Source organism: Schistocerca serialis, chromosome 11 (genome assembly GCF_023864345.2).
Source record: "Schistocerca serialis cubense isolate TAMUIC-IGC-003099 chromosome 11, iqSchSeri2.2, whole genome shotgun sequence".
Taxonomy (NCBI): domain Eukaryota; kingdom Metazoa; phylum Arthropoda; class Insecta; order Orthoptera; family Acrididae; genus Schistocerca; species Schistocerca serialis.
This window is the reverse complement of record NC_064648.1, coordinates 115,077,133-115,097,516: the sequence shown is the minus strand read 5'-3', so window position 1 is coordinate 115,097,516 and position 20,384 is coordinate 115,077,133. Positions and strand designations below refer to the sequence as shown.

At 41.6% G+C, this 20,384-nt stretch overlaps 1 long non-coding RNA gene and 1 pseudogene across 1 annotated transcript; both read right to left on the bottom strand.

The window, feature by feature from the left end:
• Nucleotides 1–314: 314 nt before the first annotated feature.
• Nucleotides 315–431, bottom strand: LOC126427535 (5S ribosomal RNA; annotated as a pseudogene).
• Nucleotides 432–6,537: 6,106 nt separating this feature from the next.
• LOC126427407 (uncharacterized) lies at nt 6,538–7,238 on the bottom strand. The gene is made up of 3 exons (XR_007576669.1): nt 7,113–7,238; nt 6,848–6,954; nt 6,538–6,671 (listed from the first exon to the last, which is right to left on the bottom strand). It is a non-coding gene; the product is annotated as an uncharacterized LOC126427407 (long non-coding RNA).
• Between the last annotated feature and the right edge of the window lie 13,146 nt (nt 7,239–20,384).

The window sequence follows — 20,384 nt, the reverse complement described above, 5'->3', positions numbered from 1 at the left end:
ATACACAAGGATATTCTGTTTAGGAGAAGAAAGAAAATGAATGAAGATCGACGTATTTGTTTCCCAGAACAACATGTAGATTTATTAATTGATTTTTTACATGGGAAAAAAGAAGCACTCCGTCGTCAGGCCACGAATGACCACCGGGACCATCCGACCGCCGTGTCATCCTCCGTGGAGGATGCAGATAGGAGAGGCGTGGGGTCAGCACACCGCTCTCCCGGTCGTAGGGGTGGTATTCTTGACTGAAGCCGCTACTATTCGGTCGAGTAGCTCCTCAATTGGCATTACGAGGCTGAGTGCACCCCGAAAAACAGCAACAGCGCATGGCGCCTGGAAGGTCACCCATCCAAGTGCCAGCCACGCCCAACAGCACTTGACTTCGGTGATCTCACGGGAACCGGTGTATCCACTATGGCAAGGCCGTTGCCTATTTATACATGGGAAATATGGACATTACCGGGTCCATAAGTGTATTGCTAAATTATGCAAGGTAGTGGTTTTTGACAACATGTGGTGTAGAGTTCAAAAGAGGCTAGAATCCTGTGACAAGTGTCAAAAAGTACGAGCAAGTAACATAATTATACAGGAATATATGTACTCTGTGGAACCTCAGAATAAACTAGATTTAGTAGCTGTGAATCTTTTCGGCCCTCTGCCAGTTTCAAGGGAGGTTGTGAATATGTGTTTGTATTGGTGGATGGATTTTCAAATCATGAGAGGTTTTATCCTAGTAAGAAGGCTAATTCCAAAGTAATTGTGAGTAAACTGGAGAAAGATTATTTTGTAAACGTTGGGATGCAGAAAGCCATTTTATCAGATAGTGGGACACAATTTGTATATAAACGATTTGAAGAATGTTTGAATAAGAGAAACATATAAAGTGTTAAAATTTCGGTCAATTTTCCACAAGGGAATATGTGTGAAACGATAATGAAAGAGCTAAACCATCTCTGTAGAACATGCTGTCACAAGAGGTACTCCGCTTGTGCCAATTACTCAGCATATTTCGAAGATGACAACGCTATCGGCAAAATACTTCCAGGACCCAGCAAGCTGAAATGACTGTCTACACTAAGTTTGTTGGTCCCCTTTTGGAAAATTATTGTGCAGTTTAGGATCTTTACCATATGGCATTGACTGAGGACATCCAATAAATTCAAAGAACGCAGCTCGTTTTATATTTATGCGAAATGGACTCGTTGGAAGAGATGGTCATTAACACGAACGTATTTCGACGAAAACTTAGTCGCCAGCTGACTTCTCAAAAAGTAAAAATACTTTCATAGCGACAAGCTATGGTGGTAATGAAATAAGGGAGATTAGAGCTCGCACAGAAAGAAGAGCGTGTTCGTTTTCCCCGCGCGCTGTTCGAGAGTGGAACCATAGGCAAATGGTTCTAAACCAGTTCGATGAACCCTCCGTCTGGCACTTAAATGTGAACTGCAGTGTAGTCATGTAGATGTAGGTGTAATACTTCTCCAAACTACAGGAAGGTGCGTGGAAGAAGTTACTTGGCCGTGGTACCACTGTTAGGTAGAGTGATGTTGTTGGACCACCCCCTCCCCCCCCCCCCCCCTTTAACACAACTTGACATTTTGATTGTGGCGACAGTTTGGTCAGTAGCATAGCTGATGTCTAGGTTACGATGAGAGGTGGTAATCTAGTTGAGAATAGATGAATGCCAAATAAAGGTTGTGGTGGCAGATGGACGTATAGTTAGCCTCAAAAGAATATTTGCACAATGCACTTCTCATCATAAAAACGTAGAAGTGCAGGGTAAATTCATAAAATCTATATTAAATAATGGACAATGTTCCGATAAGTATTTTGATACGTATTATAGGCATATAAAGTACTTAAATTAAGACAAATGCAAAGGTGTGGGCGTTCACTACCTATCTTACAGATACCTTTGCCAACACCACAATATGTATGCAAACTTTTTGCGTGTGTCTCCAAGTATTGCAGTTCGGCTTTTAAATGGAATATCTGCACTTCCCTCTCTCTTCATTTGCATATGATCAATGTATAACCGAATCTTCATCAAGAATTTCTTGGCAGAAAATTTAGGGTTATGGAACAGCTTTAACAACGACAGAGTGCAAATTCCAATGTGCTGTCAGAAGTTAGTCACTTACCAATTTGAAAACGCATAACTAGTTGAAAGAAACAGCGAAGAAGTAATCAGTTTTCACCCTTTACAGGCGACAACATCCGAGTTCCGTTGCACTGAGACGGATCACCTGGCCAGAAATAGCAGTTAGCACAAGGAATGTCGGTTATTACTGAAGCAATTGCTTATCAGTTATACCAGTATTTTTCATCTCCAGTTTAACCTGACACACAATACTGCTCAAAATAACCAATATCAGAAAGAACTTTCGATTTTTGATTGTTACCATTTCGAGCAATAAACGTAGACATCGAACAAATATTCAAAAATTCTAAGACTCTTATGCATTATTCGTTCCAAGGTACACACAATCGTTATATCAAATGAAATAGGTAAATGAAAGAGTACTTAGTCCATCCACAGTCCGCTGCTTTTCTCGAAAAGTAAGGAGGGGTTGACTACTTACTGATTTAAGTTTTTAAAAGATTAGTGTTGCCACAACTTCCTTTCTGTTTCATTATTTCATAGAAATGACAAATAATAATGCTTTGTGTAAAATTTTATCGTTTTCCTTTGATTATATCGAATGAAAAACCAATTTTTCATCAAATATGTCTCTAATAATTAAATGGAATTTGAATGCAACTGATTTTTGACAAAACCAAAAAAGCTCTTACAAAGAATTCAAATGAACAATTCAGATAGTAGCCAAAATTCAGCATTATTTAGTAACACTTACGTGACAGTAGTTAACAAAAAAATAATTAATTAATCCACTGGACAACATTTAATATCTGTTCATTAACACTTGCTCCCTAATGTATTGATCTGCAAGACGAGTTAATCAATATCATTGGAAGATGATACAAACCTGTTATAAGCCAAACCCGTTTTTTAAAAAAAGTTTGTTTATTTAAAAATGCAAAATTTTACCACCACTGATATGGCAAACAGACATATTAATTTCACAATTGGTTATCGGTAAAAAGTAGAAATACCTGTTATAATCGTGAACAAAGAAATACCGGAAAAATTAGTTATACGTAACTAGAATACTGGTATCCATCTTAACCAGACGGGTTTTTGCATCTTTCGTTAGCACACTTACTTGTCAGCGCCTGCCAGATGCTACTTGTAAGTAAATACTGTGATGAAAGGCCGTGTTACTTTGGTACGATGCTGGACGATGTGGATAAGGTATTCATATCCTGCACCACTACTAATCGCGCCGAAGCAACCGGGTGTTAACAGAAGTAATGTCACAGACCACGACGCCACGTTTACATCTCAAAAACTTAACATACTGATCCTGATTCACGAGTATACATGATACATTGACCTGATTCACGCATATAAAGACAACGCCCATCAAAGCCTGTGGGTATTGGCCACTGTTTCAATGTTTCGATACAGTGTATCGATACGTGAAGCAGTTTCAGTATTTCGGAACGGCTGTGGTTCACCGTTTCATTCCGCCCCTGTCTCGGATAACCGGACCAGATTCGATCTCGAGCCAGACACAGAAACTGTATCGTTGTTTCAAAATAAGGTTGTTTCAGTCCACCTGTGCTTGGAAGGGACTAATTGTATCGAAACAGTGATGTTTCATTCCGCTCTGTGTCGGACGAGATTCGGGCTCGGCACAGGTACTGAAACACAACATACCATTTCGTGAAACACTTTCAAGAGTGTCGAAATCTTTTTTGACAAGCAATAGCATGAAGCTTAAGATATCCAAAAATAAAGCTTCGTTTCTATCTGACTGTCCTATTCCGAAATGGCGTAACATCTGCTTTATAAACACTAACCAAACAATAAAACAACGCATACTATTCACATTCAAAATAATAAATATGTGAAAATCATTCAGTTAAATTACACTTTTTTATAACATGCGTTTCTCTGGTCACGTGCAGGAATCATATTAAGAAACGCAAGTAAGCCTACAACATTTTGAATAAAAAAAGGCGTAGAATGATAGTTATTAGATATATACATAAATTTGATGTAGGTATAATTGCAAGCAATCTGACATATCACTGATAGTGTAATGGTGAACGGGAAGGGTTGGGAAGCATGGTGAATTTATAGTAACGGTTCGAAACACCTTGACAGACAAAATTTTTTCTGTTATATTTTGTTATTTATTCGAATTATTTGTGAGTCTATAGTCACTGTGCCTATTATCCTCAATGATTCCCTTTGTGTGCATGGAAATTAGCAGGATGTGTATATTACCCATACTAACGGAATGTGGGAATCCCAGTAGCATATCCGTTGTTTCTGCAGTTTGCTCCCACCTCCAGTTGCGTTCGTGGTGGCTCTTCTGTCTTCAGCTATGGCTGCCCTCAGCCAAATGAAAAGTATGAAAGTCACACGACACGAAAGCAGCGCATTTGCTTCAGGAAATACGAAACTGGCAAGACGCCCAAGTGATAGTTTCATACTTTCTGCGACATCATTTGCGCTCTCGCACCTGATTTATGTTTATATGGGCATACTTGTACAGTTGACATTCAAGATGATAAAATGTGTAGGTTTATTAGATTACAAAACACAAACTGATTCACTCTTTCGAAACAGCGTATCGAAACATTACACTTGACTGTCTTATTTGTTACGAAACAGTTACGGGTCTCAGATTGCCCAACTGTAGTACACTGTAGTGGTGGGCAGGAAATCGCGTATCTGTTAGAAATCACAGTGACTGAGAAGTCACAGATATCACAGTAGCAACTTTACAGAATCTAACTGCGATTTCAGTCACAGTTAGCAGTCGCAAGTAGTATTTCACATTGAAAGACGTGAGCCATCTATTGGTCGAATTTAGCACTGCTTTCTGCGATTTCAGTGACAAGTCGCAACTAAGAGTCGCAAGTAGCAACTAAAAAGCGCGGTTAACAGTGGCATCTGTTGGCCGAAGTTCGTACTACGTCCATCTCTGCGGTACGCTATGGAGTCTAACTGCGATTTCCGTGACAAGTCGCAACTAAGAGTCGCAAGTAGCAACTAGAAAGCGCGGTTAACAGTGCCATCTGTGGGTCAAAGTTCGTACTACGTCCATCTCTGCGGTACGCTATGGAGTCTAACTGCGATTTCCGTGACAAGTCGCAACTAAGAGTCGCAAGTAGCAACTAAAAAGCGCGGTTAACAGTGCCATCTGTGGGTCAAAGTTCGTACTACGTCCATCTCTGCGATACGCTATGGAGTCTAACTGCGATTTCCGTGACAAGTCGCAACTAAGAGTCACAAGTAGCAACTAAAAAGCGCAGTTAGCACTGCCATCTGTTGAGCAAAGTTCATACTACGCTATTCGCTACCGAGTCAAATTGCGATTTCTGTGACAAATCGCAACTAAGAGTCGCAAGTAGCAACTAAAAAGGGCAGTTAACATACTTCTCCTAGTGTCATCTGTTGACCGACGTATGTACGTTATGAGAGCCTTGTGCCTCACGAGATCGATGTGCTGTGTGTGCATGTGAAGGGCTTATTTCAATAGTGGTACAAGTCCATTTTTGTTAATTTTGAGATATAGAGTCGTAAAGTTAAATGAGTGCTGAAAAATCTGCAGTTGAGATACCAGAAATATTCACCATATGGCTTCTTGCTAGAGATGAGCCTTTATTTATGTTTGTTTGGATCACTAATTTCAGAAGCATTATAGACAGAAAAGTGTAGGTAATGGACTTGTACCACTATTGAAATAAGCCCTTCATATTATATGACGACATGCACATTCAGCATCAGTTATGGTTGGTCAAATACTGCTGTGACTCTGAATGTATTATATTAATAAGAAGCGACATTGCCTTTTTCTCCTGAAAATATCGAGTAACGTAACAAATGTGTTTGATTCTGCTTCCAATATGACAGTTTTGGTTAATACTCCACATGCCTACAGGACTTTGCAATGTTAACACAGCAGAACTCAGACATCTGTATAAGTGTAGAGAAATGAAAACAGTCATATGAATGCCTCACAGTTCAAGACTCGGGAGAAAAGTTTTACACCTGGTGTTCTACATGGCAACTTCACACACAAGAACTTTTTGCCGACACTACTACCACCTACATAAGTAAGCTTTTCCTGTGTCACTTTCAAGTAATGCACTTAAGCTATTCCTGATTTAACTGGAAGATCTGTACTTCCCACTTTCATATCAACAGCCTCAAAATGCATATTGTAGACTTCGGGATATGTTACAGGTCAGTGTCACACCAAGATTGTGGAGAAAGGGGGGGGGGGGGGCGGCATGTCACTCTCCAACAAGTGTTTACCAATAAATAAGTGGCGGAAAATTACGGGTATAGGACGGCTTAACATGTGGAAAATGAGATTTTTATTATTCACTCAATGTATTTAACATTTATTATTCCTTTAAAATCGCACAACAACTTCAATAAAACACTTTAATCAGTCATACACTTATTTCATAATTATTTCACTTTTAAACTGCAAATCCTCTAAGAGCTGTCTTGAATCTTCACGAGTCTCTCTCAACAGCCTTGATGTGGATAGATATGTACAGCAACCAGTAATCAGTCAGAACTGCGTCTGCAAAAACACAAGGATTATTAAACAATTTTTGCTGTCACTAATTACTAGCAATATAATTGACAGAGTAGATTGCTAATATTTGCTATATCACATTTGCTAATATTTGCTATATCACATTCGCAAGAACGATCTCACTGAAGTAATTAAGTCCATCAAAACGCTTAGAAACTAACCTGTCGTCTGACGAAAACGGTCTAAAGACTGGCAATTTCTTCAGATCTGTTGACAATGATATTTTGAATTATCACTTTACTGAGTGACTGAAATGTAGTTCAGGTACCTATGAACATAACAATATGTTAGAATTCATTTGCTAAACACGAACTATTACGATACTGTGCGGCTACTTACATATTAATTACACTATTAATATTTTCACAGTTGTTTCTTTAATACAAAATTAAAGCCAACGGAAGAATAAACGTAAAACATACTTACCAATGACAGGTTTGTTGAGATGCAATTTTCTGTGTGGACAGATGTAACTTTTTCATACGGTGGTACGTCGCAGCAATCGCAGGAGTCACAGAAATCGCAGAAGTAGCAGAAGTCACAGAAATCGCAGAAGTAGCAGAAGTCACAGAAATCGCAGAAGTAGCAGAAATCGCAGAAGTAGCAGAAGTCGCAGAAGTAGCAGAAGTCGCAGAAATCGCGGAAGTAGCAGAAGTAGCAGTGGCGGAGGGATACGCGACTTAGGTTCATTAACTGCGACTCTTAACTGCGACAAATCACAGTTAAGAATAACAGATACTGAAAAGTAGCATTCACAGAAATCACTGATATCGGAAAATCGCAGTTTAGCCCATCACTAGTTAAGAATAACAGATACTGAAAAGTAGCATTCACAGAAATCACTGATATCGGAAAATCGCAGTTTAGCCCATCACTAGTACACTGCACTTACGCCACTCACTTATTGAATAGATAGAGCTTGATCCATTCACTTGTATGTCAAGCCCGTCAAAAATTCAAGTCGATTGGAGATATTGTATGATCAACCTACATGTCGAACGTGACAAATTTATAGCAGTCATCATGGGACAAGATAACGAGTGTGAGACGTTTTTGTCGTAAATCGCTCAAGTGCAAGATGATTCATATGTATGTTATCCAATAATTAAAAACGCATAGCCGTTCGGATGAGCTGTAGTTCCACTATTCTATCATGAAACTTTAAACTGCGGTAGTAAACTCTACTGCCACAATAGGCTATTAGCGAACGGCGACGCGGCCACGAAGCTTTCGTTTGACGTCACCAACAGATGGCAGCGCGGTAGCTGAACGACAGCGGCAATCGTTTTTCGCGGTGGCGCGGTTGCTGCAGGAATTGGCGTTCCCAACTGGAAGCGGCAGACGCTAGCGGCAGCCAATGGCTGCTTTGTTTGCGATATACTCTTCCATGTCTTTCACGATTCATGTTCACTTTTTTCACCGTGAAGAGACTGGAAGAACTACAGCCCATGATGTTCACGGTCTCATTATGTGGTGGATAACATTTGGGAAACTAATGACAACAGAACAGAAACGTTCTCTGGCTCTAATTTTAACTGTCAATATTGACAGTTGCAGTACCTAAATACAGGTCACTAGAATGATAATACATTACCTTTTATACAGCAGACATGGATTTATTATTGAAGAGGAATTACAGTTGATCCTCAGTGTTTGCGATATTAAGATCATATATTCTTATCGCTTTCAATCAATCAATGAACTACTATGACCATACTCAGCTCCATCTATAAATTGACATTAACGTTGTCACAACGAAGGTAACATTCAGATAGTTAAGGAACAGAAAAATTTAAAATGTAATGAGAGACTGGAATTCTGCAGCACAGACCGGAAGAGAAAACAGTACAACATGGGCTCGGGATAAGGAATAAGAGCGGAAGGCAAGTTGCAGATTTTTGCACTGAGCGTAATTTCATCATCGCTAAAATTTGCTTAAGATTCATGAAAAGGGATGTATACGTGGAACAGAGTTTTCGAAACCAGATTTTAAATTGTATTGCACGTGCAGATGTTGACTGACGATAATTTGTTATAAAGTGTAAAATATAACCACAGAGATAGCAAAAGGTAATAAATTAAAGTGCTGCAACGTGAATAAGTTGTCGATACCCTTAAATGGATCATTTGGCAACGATTGACAGAAACACAGGAAGGAATACACTACGAGACGAATGGGCTCCTTGGAGACAAGTAGTGAAGACAGCAGAAGTAGAAAATGGAAAAACGGCGCAACAGACATCCTCAGGCAACACACAGTGTACTGAATTTAACTGACAACACGGGAAGATACTAAAACGAAGTAATACGGAACACAGAAGACTATAAAGATGACTTGGACCGAAAGTGCAAAACTGCAAATCACGAATAACTAGGAGAATTCAACAGTCTTAAAGTTTCCTCTTACCCTTCTTGCTTTGCGATTTTGCACCTGGGGAAGATAAATGCCGTAGATAGGAAAATTAAAATTAGAAAAGCTTTCGGGCGAAGAAATGTAACGGTGCAAATATCAAGAGCTTAGTTGGCATGCCAGAAGTGCGCATGGAAGTGAAAGCTGGAAGCTGTAGGGTGGGAGTATATTGGCGAGGGGCGCTATACAATCGAACTTGAGCACAATTTTCATACCTGAGATAAATCTGAACACGAGAGACAGTACTGATCCTTCCACTTATCTCAGTAGATAGACAGAAGAGAAACAGACCTACGTCTTTAGGACTTCTACATTTAAAGTAAGCTCTAGACAAATCAGTGGTAAAACAGAGGGACACAAGATTTTCTTTAAATAGTACAGAAACTGGACTAGAGTTGTAGGAGTTCAAGGACTCGAATGGGAAGCAGTAGCTGAGACAACAGAAGCACAGAGGGCATAAAATGCAGACTGGCAATAGCGAGAAAAGTGTTTCTGAAAAGGAAACGCTTGCTGACATTGATTATAAATTTAAATGCGCGGAAGTATTTCACGAAGATATTTGCATGGAGTGTAGCGTTATATGTAAATGAAACGTTATGACGAGAAGACAAGGGATGATTTTGAAAGTGACGCTACAGAAGGATATGAAAGACTAGATATGTAGATCACATAAGTAATTAGAACATACTGATGCTAACTGGGGAGAATGAAACTTCGGCACAACTTGTCTAAAAAAAATAGATTCGATTGACAGGACATGTTCTGAGGTATCAAAGGATCGTCAGTCTGATAATGGAGCCGAAATTGTAGAGGGACGCCAGGGCTTAACAAAGGCAAGCAGATTCGAATGGATGTAGGATCAGGAGTTACATAGAGGTTAGGAGGCTAGGCCCGCTCACCCACCGTCGTCGCAACTGCACTGATATCGCTTCCACACTTCCGCCTTCGGCAGCGGAGCTGATCTCAAGTTTGTGTACATATATTGTCCCATCCTAGTTGAGAACCAGTCCCTCCCGTGTGGGTCGGGCATAAAACATCTTTCTAATGTTTGTTCCCCAAAATAATCTGATTTAGTTACCTTTATTGTCAATATGTCTTCGTTATAACCTATTATCCATTTGTAACAGGTTGATCAGCTTTTCTCATAACACTTGAATGTTCACAGATTTAATTGTCTATGTACTAACTGATTTTTGGAATTTGTAAAACATAGAGAAAGTCTCGTATATATTCTGTTTTATTGACACTATTCACTTCTTAAATTAATGAGAAATGGCACTGTAGAATCGGGTCTAGTGAAGCAGGGGATACAACCCGAAGGCTTTGACCAATGACGTCATACATTAGTCATAGATAGTAATGTCTTCACTTCGAGGCATTGATAATAAAACAGTTCTGTGTTCCGGATAAGCGCTATCATTGTACATTAAAATTATTCGCAATGACATTGAGGTAATTTGGAGTATTAGTTTGTTATTGTAGAACAATTTATACTGTCTTATTTTCTTTTATAGGAATGGATTTGTCTGTTTGTAGTTATGTAATTTTCGTTACTGTCTGTTTAGGCGAGCTTCGGTTATTCCTCAATATTTCCATGCACACGGTAAGTTCACTTTTCCATTTGCTTCTTTCACTGTATTTCACTATTTTGACATATTTCACTGTATTATTCCACAAATATGTGTATTTTCGTGTTGTTAAGTTCGTAATAGAAATTTGTCAGCTGTCGACCTTCTTTCGTTTCCCAGCACTAGCATCAGTACGACATTTTCGAATGTGTACTTGCTATATCACAGGCGAAACCCCTGACACAACTGAAATTTGTATCCCGTCCTTCACTTCGCCTTTACACCGACACTATATACGGTCAATTGGCGAGCAAGATACAAATGTTGCGTATAGCTATATAGCTCAAGTAACGAATGGGATACTATTAGCGGCCGACCGCGGTGGTCTCGCGGTTCTAGGCGCGCAGTCCGGAACAGCGCGACTGCTACGGTCGCAGGTTCGAATCCTGCCTCGGACATGGATGTGTGTGATATCCTTAGGTTAGTTAGGTTTAAGTAGTTCTAAGTTCTAGGGGACTGATGACCACAGCTGTTAAGTCCCATAGTGCTCAGAGCCATCTACTATTAGCGTCCAAGGCAACAAGAAAACTGTACCCCATAGTGAAGTACGGGATACAAATTCTACAAGTGTCATCTTCTTGTCTCCGTGTAGTTCAGTTATGGTACAGGTTGCAAATGTAACTTACGTCTATTTCCACCTTTTCGTTGCCAGTGTACATATACAGAGGTCAACGGAAGTCTGGTATACATATATGACATACGTAGGTCCTTCCGTCATCAGTAGTACTGATATGTACGTAAGAAAGGACTGTTAGTAACAGCAGAGACGAAATAATCAACACATCTAAAATTTTTATCCCGTGTTCCACTTATCGTTTACTGAAGCGGAGGATATATCGTTCAAGTGAAGAACAGGACAGTAATGCTAGTGAAAACGAAGAAATCGACTTACGACAAACTCATATTCCGTACTGTACTTAAGCAACACACTTCGAGTGAGCTTTTAATTTGTATCCGGTGTTTCCTCTACGGTTTAGTGAAGCAGGGGATACATAGTTCAAGTGAACAACAGGACAGCAATGCTAGTTGAAACTAAGAAATCGACGTACGCTGAACTTGTATCCTGTACTGCACTTAAGCAATACAGTTCTAAAGAGTTTCGAGATACAATTGACATACATGTAACGCGATGTATTCTTTGCTAGTAATATATTTCATTCATTTCATTTCATTGTATTTTGCGGAGAAATACTAATATACAAACACGCGATATCGTTAACGTGAAAATGCGTCTGGCCCTTATATATGTGAAGTACAGTTTTTCTCTCTTACATTCCTTTGTTTCTGAACATTCTTCTCAGCTCTTTCATCTTTGCAATACATGCTCTCTGGCCAATTCTAACGTCATTGGTCAAAGCCGACGGGTTGTATCCCCTGCTAAACTAGACCCGGAGAATCGATGGATGAGTTGATCCTAGTGTGTGTCGTTTCGGTATAATAACTGTCAGTCCGTACCACATTCCTTCGCGTTACTATCACCAAAGATATGATTTCCCATGAAACTGTCCTTTACCTTTAATATCTGATAAATCACAAATATGTCTCTGATTTTGCAATGTCTAAGCTTCTTAATCCTCGTGACACGGTATTAGTTATACGTTCGAGTTCTTTCAATGTCTGTTCAGCACAAATTTAGTGTTTTCACGAGGACTATATCTCATGTCTCGTTTATTTCCCGAATCACGTTGACAACGATCGGCAAAGATATTAGTACGATAAGGTCCACCTATTTTCTATATATGTAGGTAGTATCTGTTCCCGAAAGAAGAGATACCATTGATGACCGTGCAACTTCTCGAGAATAATTAGACACGCTAGCTCCAAACAGGCGTGTCCCAAATTAAGTATGCAAACGCGTGTTTGCAGCTAGGGTTCGATTTATCATTTCAATTATTTTCTGCCCAACATCTCAAAATAATCTACTCTCCACCACTCCAATGTCTAATCCTGTTATGAGAATGATATTTAATTAGGTTTATAATCCCTAACTTCCACCTACCACAGAAGACTGCGAACATGCACCATTGAAAACAAAGACTTAAAAGAGCTAGAAATGCTGTGCATTGGTTTATATATTACATTCTAAACAAAATGCAGCTCTCTTATGTCTTCCTTGGATTCCCTTTGTACTACTTCACGTTACTCTATTTCGAATACCTACTCTTTGTAAGATTTTAGCTGACTATTACTTCGAAATACTACTACCGATTTTTGGCTCGTATGTCATTTCGTATTACAGAATTTAATCTAATATTCGTTTCCGTATAGCCACTCTCTAAAGAGCGGTTACAAGGCTCACCATTCGTCAGACAGGTCAGTAGCGTATTTGTTTGCTGAATGTCTGTTAAGTATAGGCTCTAGTAACATATCACTTGTCATAGACGAGGGTCACTCAATACATATCGAAACACATTTCTTTTTCCTGAAAACAGATTCTTATTTTCGATTCCCAAACCCCGTGCTATTCCTCACTCTTCTGGATACAAAACTTTTGAACATGATTTTCTTTCAATGGGGCACCTTACTGCGAGGTCCAGTATGCCAGCACGGTACCACTCTACTGGTCGACATCGGAACGAACTTCCTGCTGCGTCAGTAACCTCCCCATCACCCACGCACTGCTTCCCATGCAGTGCAGCCTTCATTAGGCCATTGGCTATTGATTGGTCTTCTGTTTGGCAGTGAGGAAACCAGCAAACACACACACACACACCTCTGGGAACACTAACTGGTGGACAACACTAGAAGCAGACATGTCCAGTTGTCCAGCGAAGTGTTCGATTTTGATCCGTCGATCACCTCAAATGAGTGTGTCCATACGTTCCAACATTGCAGGAGTCACAGCCTGTCGATAGCCACCCCCTCACCTACCACCAACCTGGTGATGCTATCCACGCCACCACCTTTCTCTAGCAGACCTTGTTTGAGGCCGTGGAGGCCCACGTCCCTACTGTCGCCATCCACCCGCACCGTCCCAGTTTACCCCCACAGGCCACCCTCCTCCTTCTTGTCCGTGAATCCCACCATCAAATACCGTGCTTTCCTTCACACGAGTGATCCGGACACACCAAGACACCACCGGCAACTACGATGACACGTCAGAAACTTGCTCGCAGCTAAGAAACACTGGGACTGGTGACAGACATGCACCCATCTTAATGCTATCCTTCCTATCAACTCGTCCAAGTACTGGTCAGCCTTATGCTGCCTTACCAGATCTAACCCCCCCCCCCCCCCCCCCGCCCTACTACCCTCTCGATCAGGATGACCAACCCTTCCCTGACAACCTTAGTAAGGACAATCAATTTGCTTCCTCCTTCTCCAATATCTTTACCCTCCCTGACGATCCCCAGTTCGATTACTCCTTCTACCCAGATGTCCACGATCGAACTGACACCATTGTCCCTCCAGTCACTCCTGGCTTCCAGTACTTACACAACATTACACCCAACGAACTCAATGCCCCCATCACTACTCAGGATATCATCAATTCACTCCAAACGAAATGCAACACCACTTTCAGTCAAGGTTGTGTTACCTATTGCCACCTCCTTGAACCTTCTGCCTTCTTCCTCTCCACCCTGGTCAGGCTATATAATGTGATCTTTTCCACTAGCTACTACTCCGACCTGTGGAAAACCTCCCAGATCCTGATGTTCTCAAACCCAACAAACCGCCATCTGCTGTCTCCTCCTACCATCCATTCAGCCTTACCTCAATCTTCAGCAAGGACCTGGAATCAATCCTTACCTGCCGCATCCACCAGCATCTCCACCAGCACCACCTCCTTACTGCTACCTAGTGTGGCTTTTGACCATCCTTCTCTGCCGATGACCTTCTCCTTCACCTCACTCATTTCCTCTCCGAACAGCTCAACTCCGCCAGCCGAAGTGGCCGTGCGGTTAAAGGCGCTGCGGTCTGGAACCGCAAGACCGCTACGGTCGCAGGTTCGAATCCTGCCTCGGGCATGGATGTTTGTGATGTCCTTAGGTTAGTTAGGTTTAACTAGTTCTAAGTTCTAGGGGACTAATGACCTCAGCAGTTGAGTCCCATAGTGCTCAGAGCCATTTTTTTTTTTACCTCAACTCCCACTGCTCCGTCATCTTCCTCTCCATCGACCTCGAGCGTGCGTAAGACAGTGTATGGCATTCCAGCCTCCTATTCAAGCTCCAAACCTTTGCCCTTCCTAGCAACTATGTCCATGTGATCGGGTCCATTCTTTCCCAACGTCCTTCCTATGTCACCATCCATAACACGGATTCCTACACATTCTACCCCTCCACCGGTGTGCCCCAGGGTTTCGTCCTCTTCCCTCTTTTTTACCTTCTGTACACAGCGAACATGCCACCACCTTCACCTCCATCCACCTTCTCCAGTACACAATCAACACCACCTTCTTTGCCCTCGCGCCCAGCCTGCAATGTTCCCAACACCTTCTCCAGTCCTATCTTAACCGGCTCACGATATGGTGCAACCAGTGGTTGCTGAAGATCACTCCTCCCAAGACCCAGGCGATCATTGTAGGCAAAATCACTCCTTCCTTCCGTTTCCTCGACTTCTATATCACCATTTATGGCCGTCCTGTCACCCTCAAGTATCTTGGCGTCACCCTTGATCGTCACCTCTCCTGGACCCCCCATCTCTGGATAATCCAAGCCAAGGCACGCTTCCGACTCTGTCTCCTCAAGCTCCTTTCTGGCCGCACATGGGGTCTGGACCCAACCCCCCACCATCTTCCACACCTATAAATCCCTCATCTGCCATCCTATGCTGCACCCACCTTACCTCGATCTCTGCCCCTCCTACCTTTTATAAATCCCATCAAGTCCTAGAACGCCATACACACTGCTTCGCCTCGCCTATCGCATCCGTCTCCCCTCTCCCACGCAGATCCTGTATGACCTCCTCTTTTTCCTCGAATGGATATGGATCCTCTACACCTCCTGTAAACTTGATCCCCCTCACCTGCTTGTCTCTCCCATCCTCTACCACCCCAGTCTGCGCTTGTATTCCCACGTCCCACCTGCTCTCCATCTCTCCACTCTCCATACCCTCACCCAAGGTGGCTTCCACTAACTCTCACTCCCTGATGATGCCCTCATTCCCTCCATCTACCCCTTCTACCAACTTTGATCCCCCCCCCCCCCCCCCGTGCTTTTTCCCTAGGGCACCCTCTCCCTTCTCCCTCCCTCCTCCCCCTGGGCTTCCCCTACCCCCATACCTTCTTTCCTCCTCCTCCCTTCTCTGCCCCTGGCATCTGCACCCTCCCCTCTCCCTCCTCCCCCACCTTTTCCCCTTTCGGCAGGTTCCCCGACTCGTACACGTACAGTCAACATTCGCGCGCCGGAGATCGTCGCCATTGTTTGTGTGTGTCGTCGTGTTAGGGATTCAGTGTTTCGTCATTGTGCTCCTTCGTTCACATGCGCCATTTCTGTCGTCTCTGTTAGTGTCAGAGTGCTGAACGTTTTTATTTGGACGCTGCACCTGTTAACGACTTCATGTATTTTAAATTTGTGTATCTACTGTTGTCTATCCACCGTGTTTCGTTTTTCGACGTCTCCAATTGTAACTGAATGTATTCTGTGGCCGAAGAGCGGTGTAGTCTTGCAGCTGCCGGCCTGCCTTATATCAGGTTTCAAAATGACAATAAAGGAAAAAAGAAGAGTCGACAGAGATGTGGAAAGACGTGTGTTGTCTATAAAATGTACATAAGTGAAATAAGTCTACTGATCTCTACTCTAAATAACCAAAACTAACTTTCATAACCTCCCCCCATGAACCACGGACCTTGCCATTGGTGGGTAGGCTTGCATGCCTCAGTGATACAGATGGCCGTACCGTAGGTGCAACCACAATGGAGGGGTATCTGTTGAGAGGCCAGACAAATGTGTGGTTCCTCAAGAGGGGCAGCAGCCTTTTCAGTAGTTGGAGGGCAACAGTCTGGATGATTGGCTGATCTGGCCGTGTAACACTAACCAAAATGGCCTTGCTGTGCTGGTACTGCGAACAGCTGAAAGCAAGGGGAAACTACAGCCATATTTTTTCCCGAGGGCATGCAGCTTTACTGTATGGTTAAATGACGACGACGTCCTCTTGGGTAAAATATTCCGGAGGTAAAATAGTCCCCCATTCGGATCTCCGGGCGGGGACTACTCAGGAGGGCGTCGTTATCAGGAGAAAGAAAACTGGCGTTGTACGGATCGGAGTGCGGAATGTCAGATCCCTTAATCGGGCAGGTTGGTTAGAAAATTTAAAACGGGAAATGGATAGGTTAAAGTTAGATATAGTGAAGTTCAGTGGTAGGAGGGACAAGACTTTTGGTCAGGTGAATACAGGGATATAAATACAAAATCAAATAGGGTAATGCAGGAGTAGGTTTAATAATGAATAAAAAAATAGGAGTGCAGGTAAGCTACTACCAACAACATAGTTTCGTCATACTGTACTTCCTCGATTCACCGCCAGTTGGCCCACTTGAAGGAAGGTAACGTTGACTTCGGTGCTTGTCTTGACATGCGACTCATTGCTCTACAGTACTAGCATCAAGCACATCAGTGCGTAGCATCAACAGGTTAGTGTTCATCACGAACGTAGTTTTGCAGTCAATGCAATGCGCGCGAGTGTGTATACCTGTCCTTTTCCCCCCCTAAGGTAAGTCTTTCCGCTCCTGGGATTGGAATGACTCCTTACCCTCTCCCTTAAAACCCACATCCTTTCGTCTTTCCCTCTCCTTCCCTCTTTCCTGATGAAGCAACCGTGGGTTGCGAAAGCTTGAATTTTGTGTGTGTGTTTGTGTCTCTATCAACATACCAACGCTTTCGTTTGGTAAGTTACATCATCTTTGTTTTTAGATAAATTTTTCCCTGTGCTTGGGAAGTTGGTGAGCACTTTGTGTGAGGTATCATGTATAAATCATCCATTAAATACAGCAAACGACTTGTGTATTGAAAAGAGCTTCCACAACTTGCTTATAATATATTAAAGGTTTGCAGAGAGCTGCTCTCGGTCCTTACAGGTATAAGAGGGCAAGTCAAAAATAATACAAGCTATTTTTTTTTTAGAAAGAAAGTTGTTATTTTGGAAAACAACATTGCAAGTAACATAGTTAGTTACTCTAATTAATCTCCTTTGTCTTGTGTGAACTCTGTAACATAAATATCCAATTGTTTTGTCTAGTAATTAACAGACTTTTGCGAAAACATAGACTGCAGTGCCATTTGGCAGGTGATTTTGTTAGTACATGAACCCTAAACACATCACTACACACCAGAAATTAATCGGATATCATCAGAACAAGAATATTTATCTTCTGTGCTGAATAAAAATAATAATTTGACAGTATTGCTATATCCCTACCAATTTATTCTTTCCTGGTTAACTGACAAATTTAGAATTTTTCACAATCATCAATTCCACTTTGCTGATAAATCTAAATCCAATCTTTGACATCACAATGCAATACAAAATATGACAATTGAGACCAGGAGTAAGATAGAACTAAACTAAGACTGGTGATGTGACAAGAAGTCGTACAAGAAGTGTGTGAATGTATTATATAATTGGAACAGCAATGCACAAAAGCTGAATAGGTCACTTAGTGAAACACCGTCAGACGACGAATGAAGTATTTTAATATTACGCATTTTGATATAACTCATCAGCAGGTATAAGATGCATTGAGTTGTACAGATGAACTGAACTTGTATTTTACATAACTGCCTGTGACAGTTGCGTGTGTAACATACAAGTTCAGAGCATCTGTACACATTGATTATCTGATACTGATGACGGGTTATCCAGAAATACACAATATTAAAGTTATTCCTTCACCATCTGATGACTTCTTCTAACTGACTTGTCAGCATCTGTGCAGTACTGTTCCAATTAAACTGACACTGTCCGTGTGGTCGCAGCCACCATCACTTACGCATCACCTCGACAGCGCATTCCATTTTAGCTCTTGTTACAATTTATGTCATATGGCAATTCCAGTAACAACAGATGAATATGAATAATTTCACATATGACATCCATTTCAGCAGAGAACATGGACATCTTTTAAATAAACTGTTTCCTTAAAGGCAGAACCTTTTTTGGCCAGATTTTGTACGATGAATATTTTTAACAGTTAATAATACAGTATGTGAGTTTTCATTAAAAACAAATTAATATTACTTACCTACAGTAGTGGCGACTCTAATGCTAAGGATTTTTTGTTGTATACAACAGGCACCATTCCAGCTCATACTGAAGACTAATAAACTAAAAGTTGTGTACTTTATGAACAATCAGTTTTGTTAAATGAAATTGTTTTCATTAATTCCTTTCTTTCACGAAGTAATTATGGTACCACTGTACAAAGATTAGTGTTGAAAAGTACATGTATGTTTACACAAAGAAATTGTGTATCAGAAATTCCATTAAAGCTCAGTCCACCTCCTGAGGAGCTTCCGAATGCTGACCCGGCACAGAGCTCGGATTCTCGCAGGAGCTTCTTTGACGGACCGGGAAGGTGACAGTCATTTGGAGTCAGGTCAGGACTGTGTGCCGTGAGCTACAGCAGCTCGGAGCAGAGCTTTTGTGTGCAATAGATTCCTTTCCCAGGAAAATGACACATTTGAAATTTTTTTCTCTGCTCTTCACTTTGATTTTGGGTTTCTGATCTCGTAGTAGTGTCATCATCCTCTGTTTGAACTAAAGGAGAGTAATGAATCAGCAGTGGACCTTCCATATCACGAAAGTCATCAGCTCTCCTACAGAAGCTTGCCTCTTGGTTTCTTGCATATGCATACACTCGCAACCCACGTACAGTGCACGGTGTAGCTACTCTGTACTATTGTTTGCGACCTCCTTTCCTGTTCCCTCTCGCTTACAGAGTGAGGGAGAAGCAACAGTCTATATGCCTCTCTATGAGCTCTGATTTCTCTTATCTTCATGGTCTTTACACCAAACGTATGTCAGTGGCAGAAGAATTGTTCTGTAGTCCACTTCAAATGCTGGTTCTCTGAATTTTTTCAATAGTGTTTCACAAAAAGAACGTCATCTTCCCTTCAGGGATTCCCTTTAGGATTCGTGAAGTATCTTTGTAATACTCGTGGCTTGTTCAAACCTACTGGTAACAAATCTAGCAGCTCGCCTCTGAATTGCTTTGACGTCTTTCTTTAATTCGAATTGATAGGGATTCCAAACACTCGAGCAGTATTCAAGGATGGGTTGCACTAGTATTCTATATGTGGTTTGCTTTACAGATTAGGTACACTTCTCTAAAAGTTCACCCAATAAACAGAAGTCTGCCAACTGCCTTCCCTACAACTGTCCTTAGCTGCTCATTCCATTTCATACTGCTTTGCAATGTCGTGCCTAGACATTTAAGTGACATGACTACACCGTGCGGAATACTTACTAATGCTGTTTTCGAACATCAGGCCTATGGGATTGTTTTCTTAATAGTCTGCATTAATTTACATTTTTCTACATTTGGAGCACGCTGCCACTCATCAGAAATGACTTCATGTTACCGATCACCACCTCTCCCAGTGAAAGCATCTAGTGTTCACGTGATACATAGGAATGTCAGAAATCCTTCTTGCATGCCGTGCAGCTGCCTGCTGCCACATTTCAGAGTTAATGGCCTGACTAACTTGGAAAAAAAAAAATACC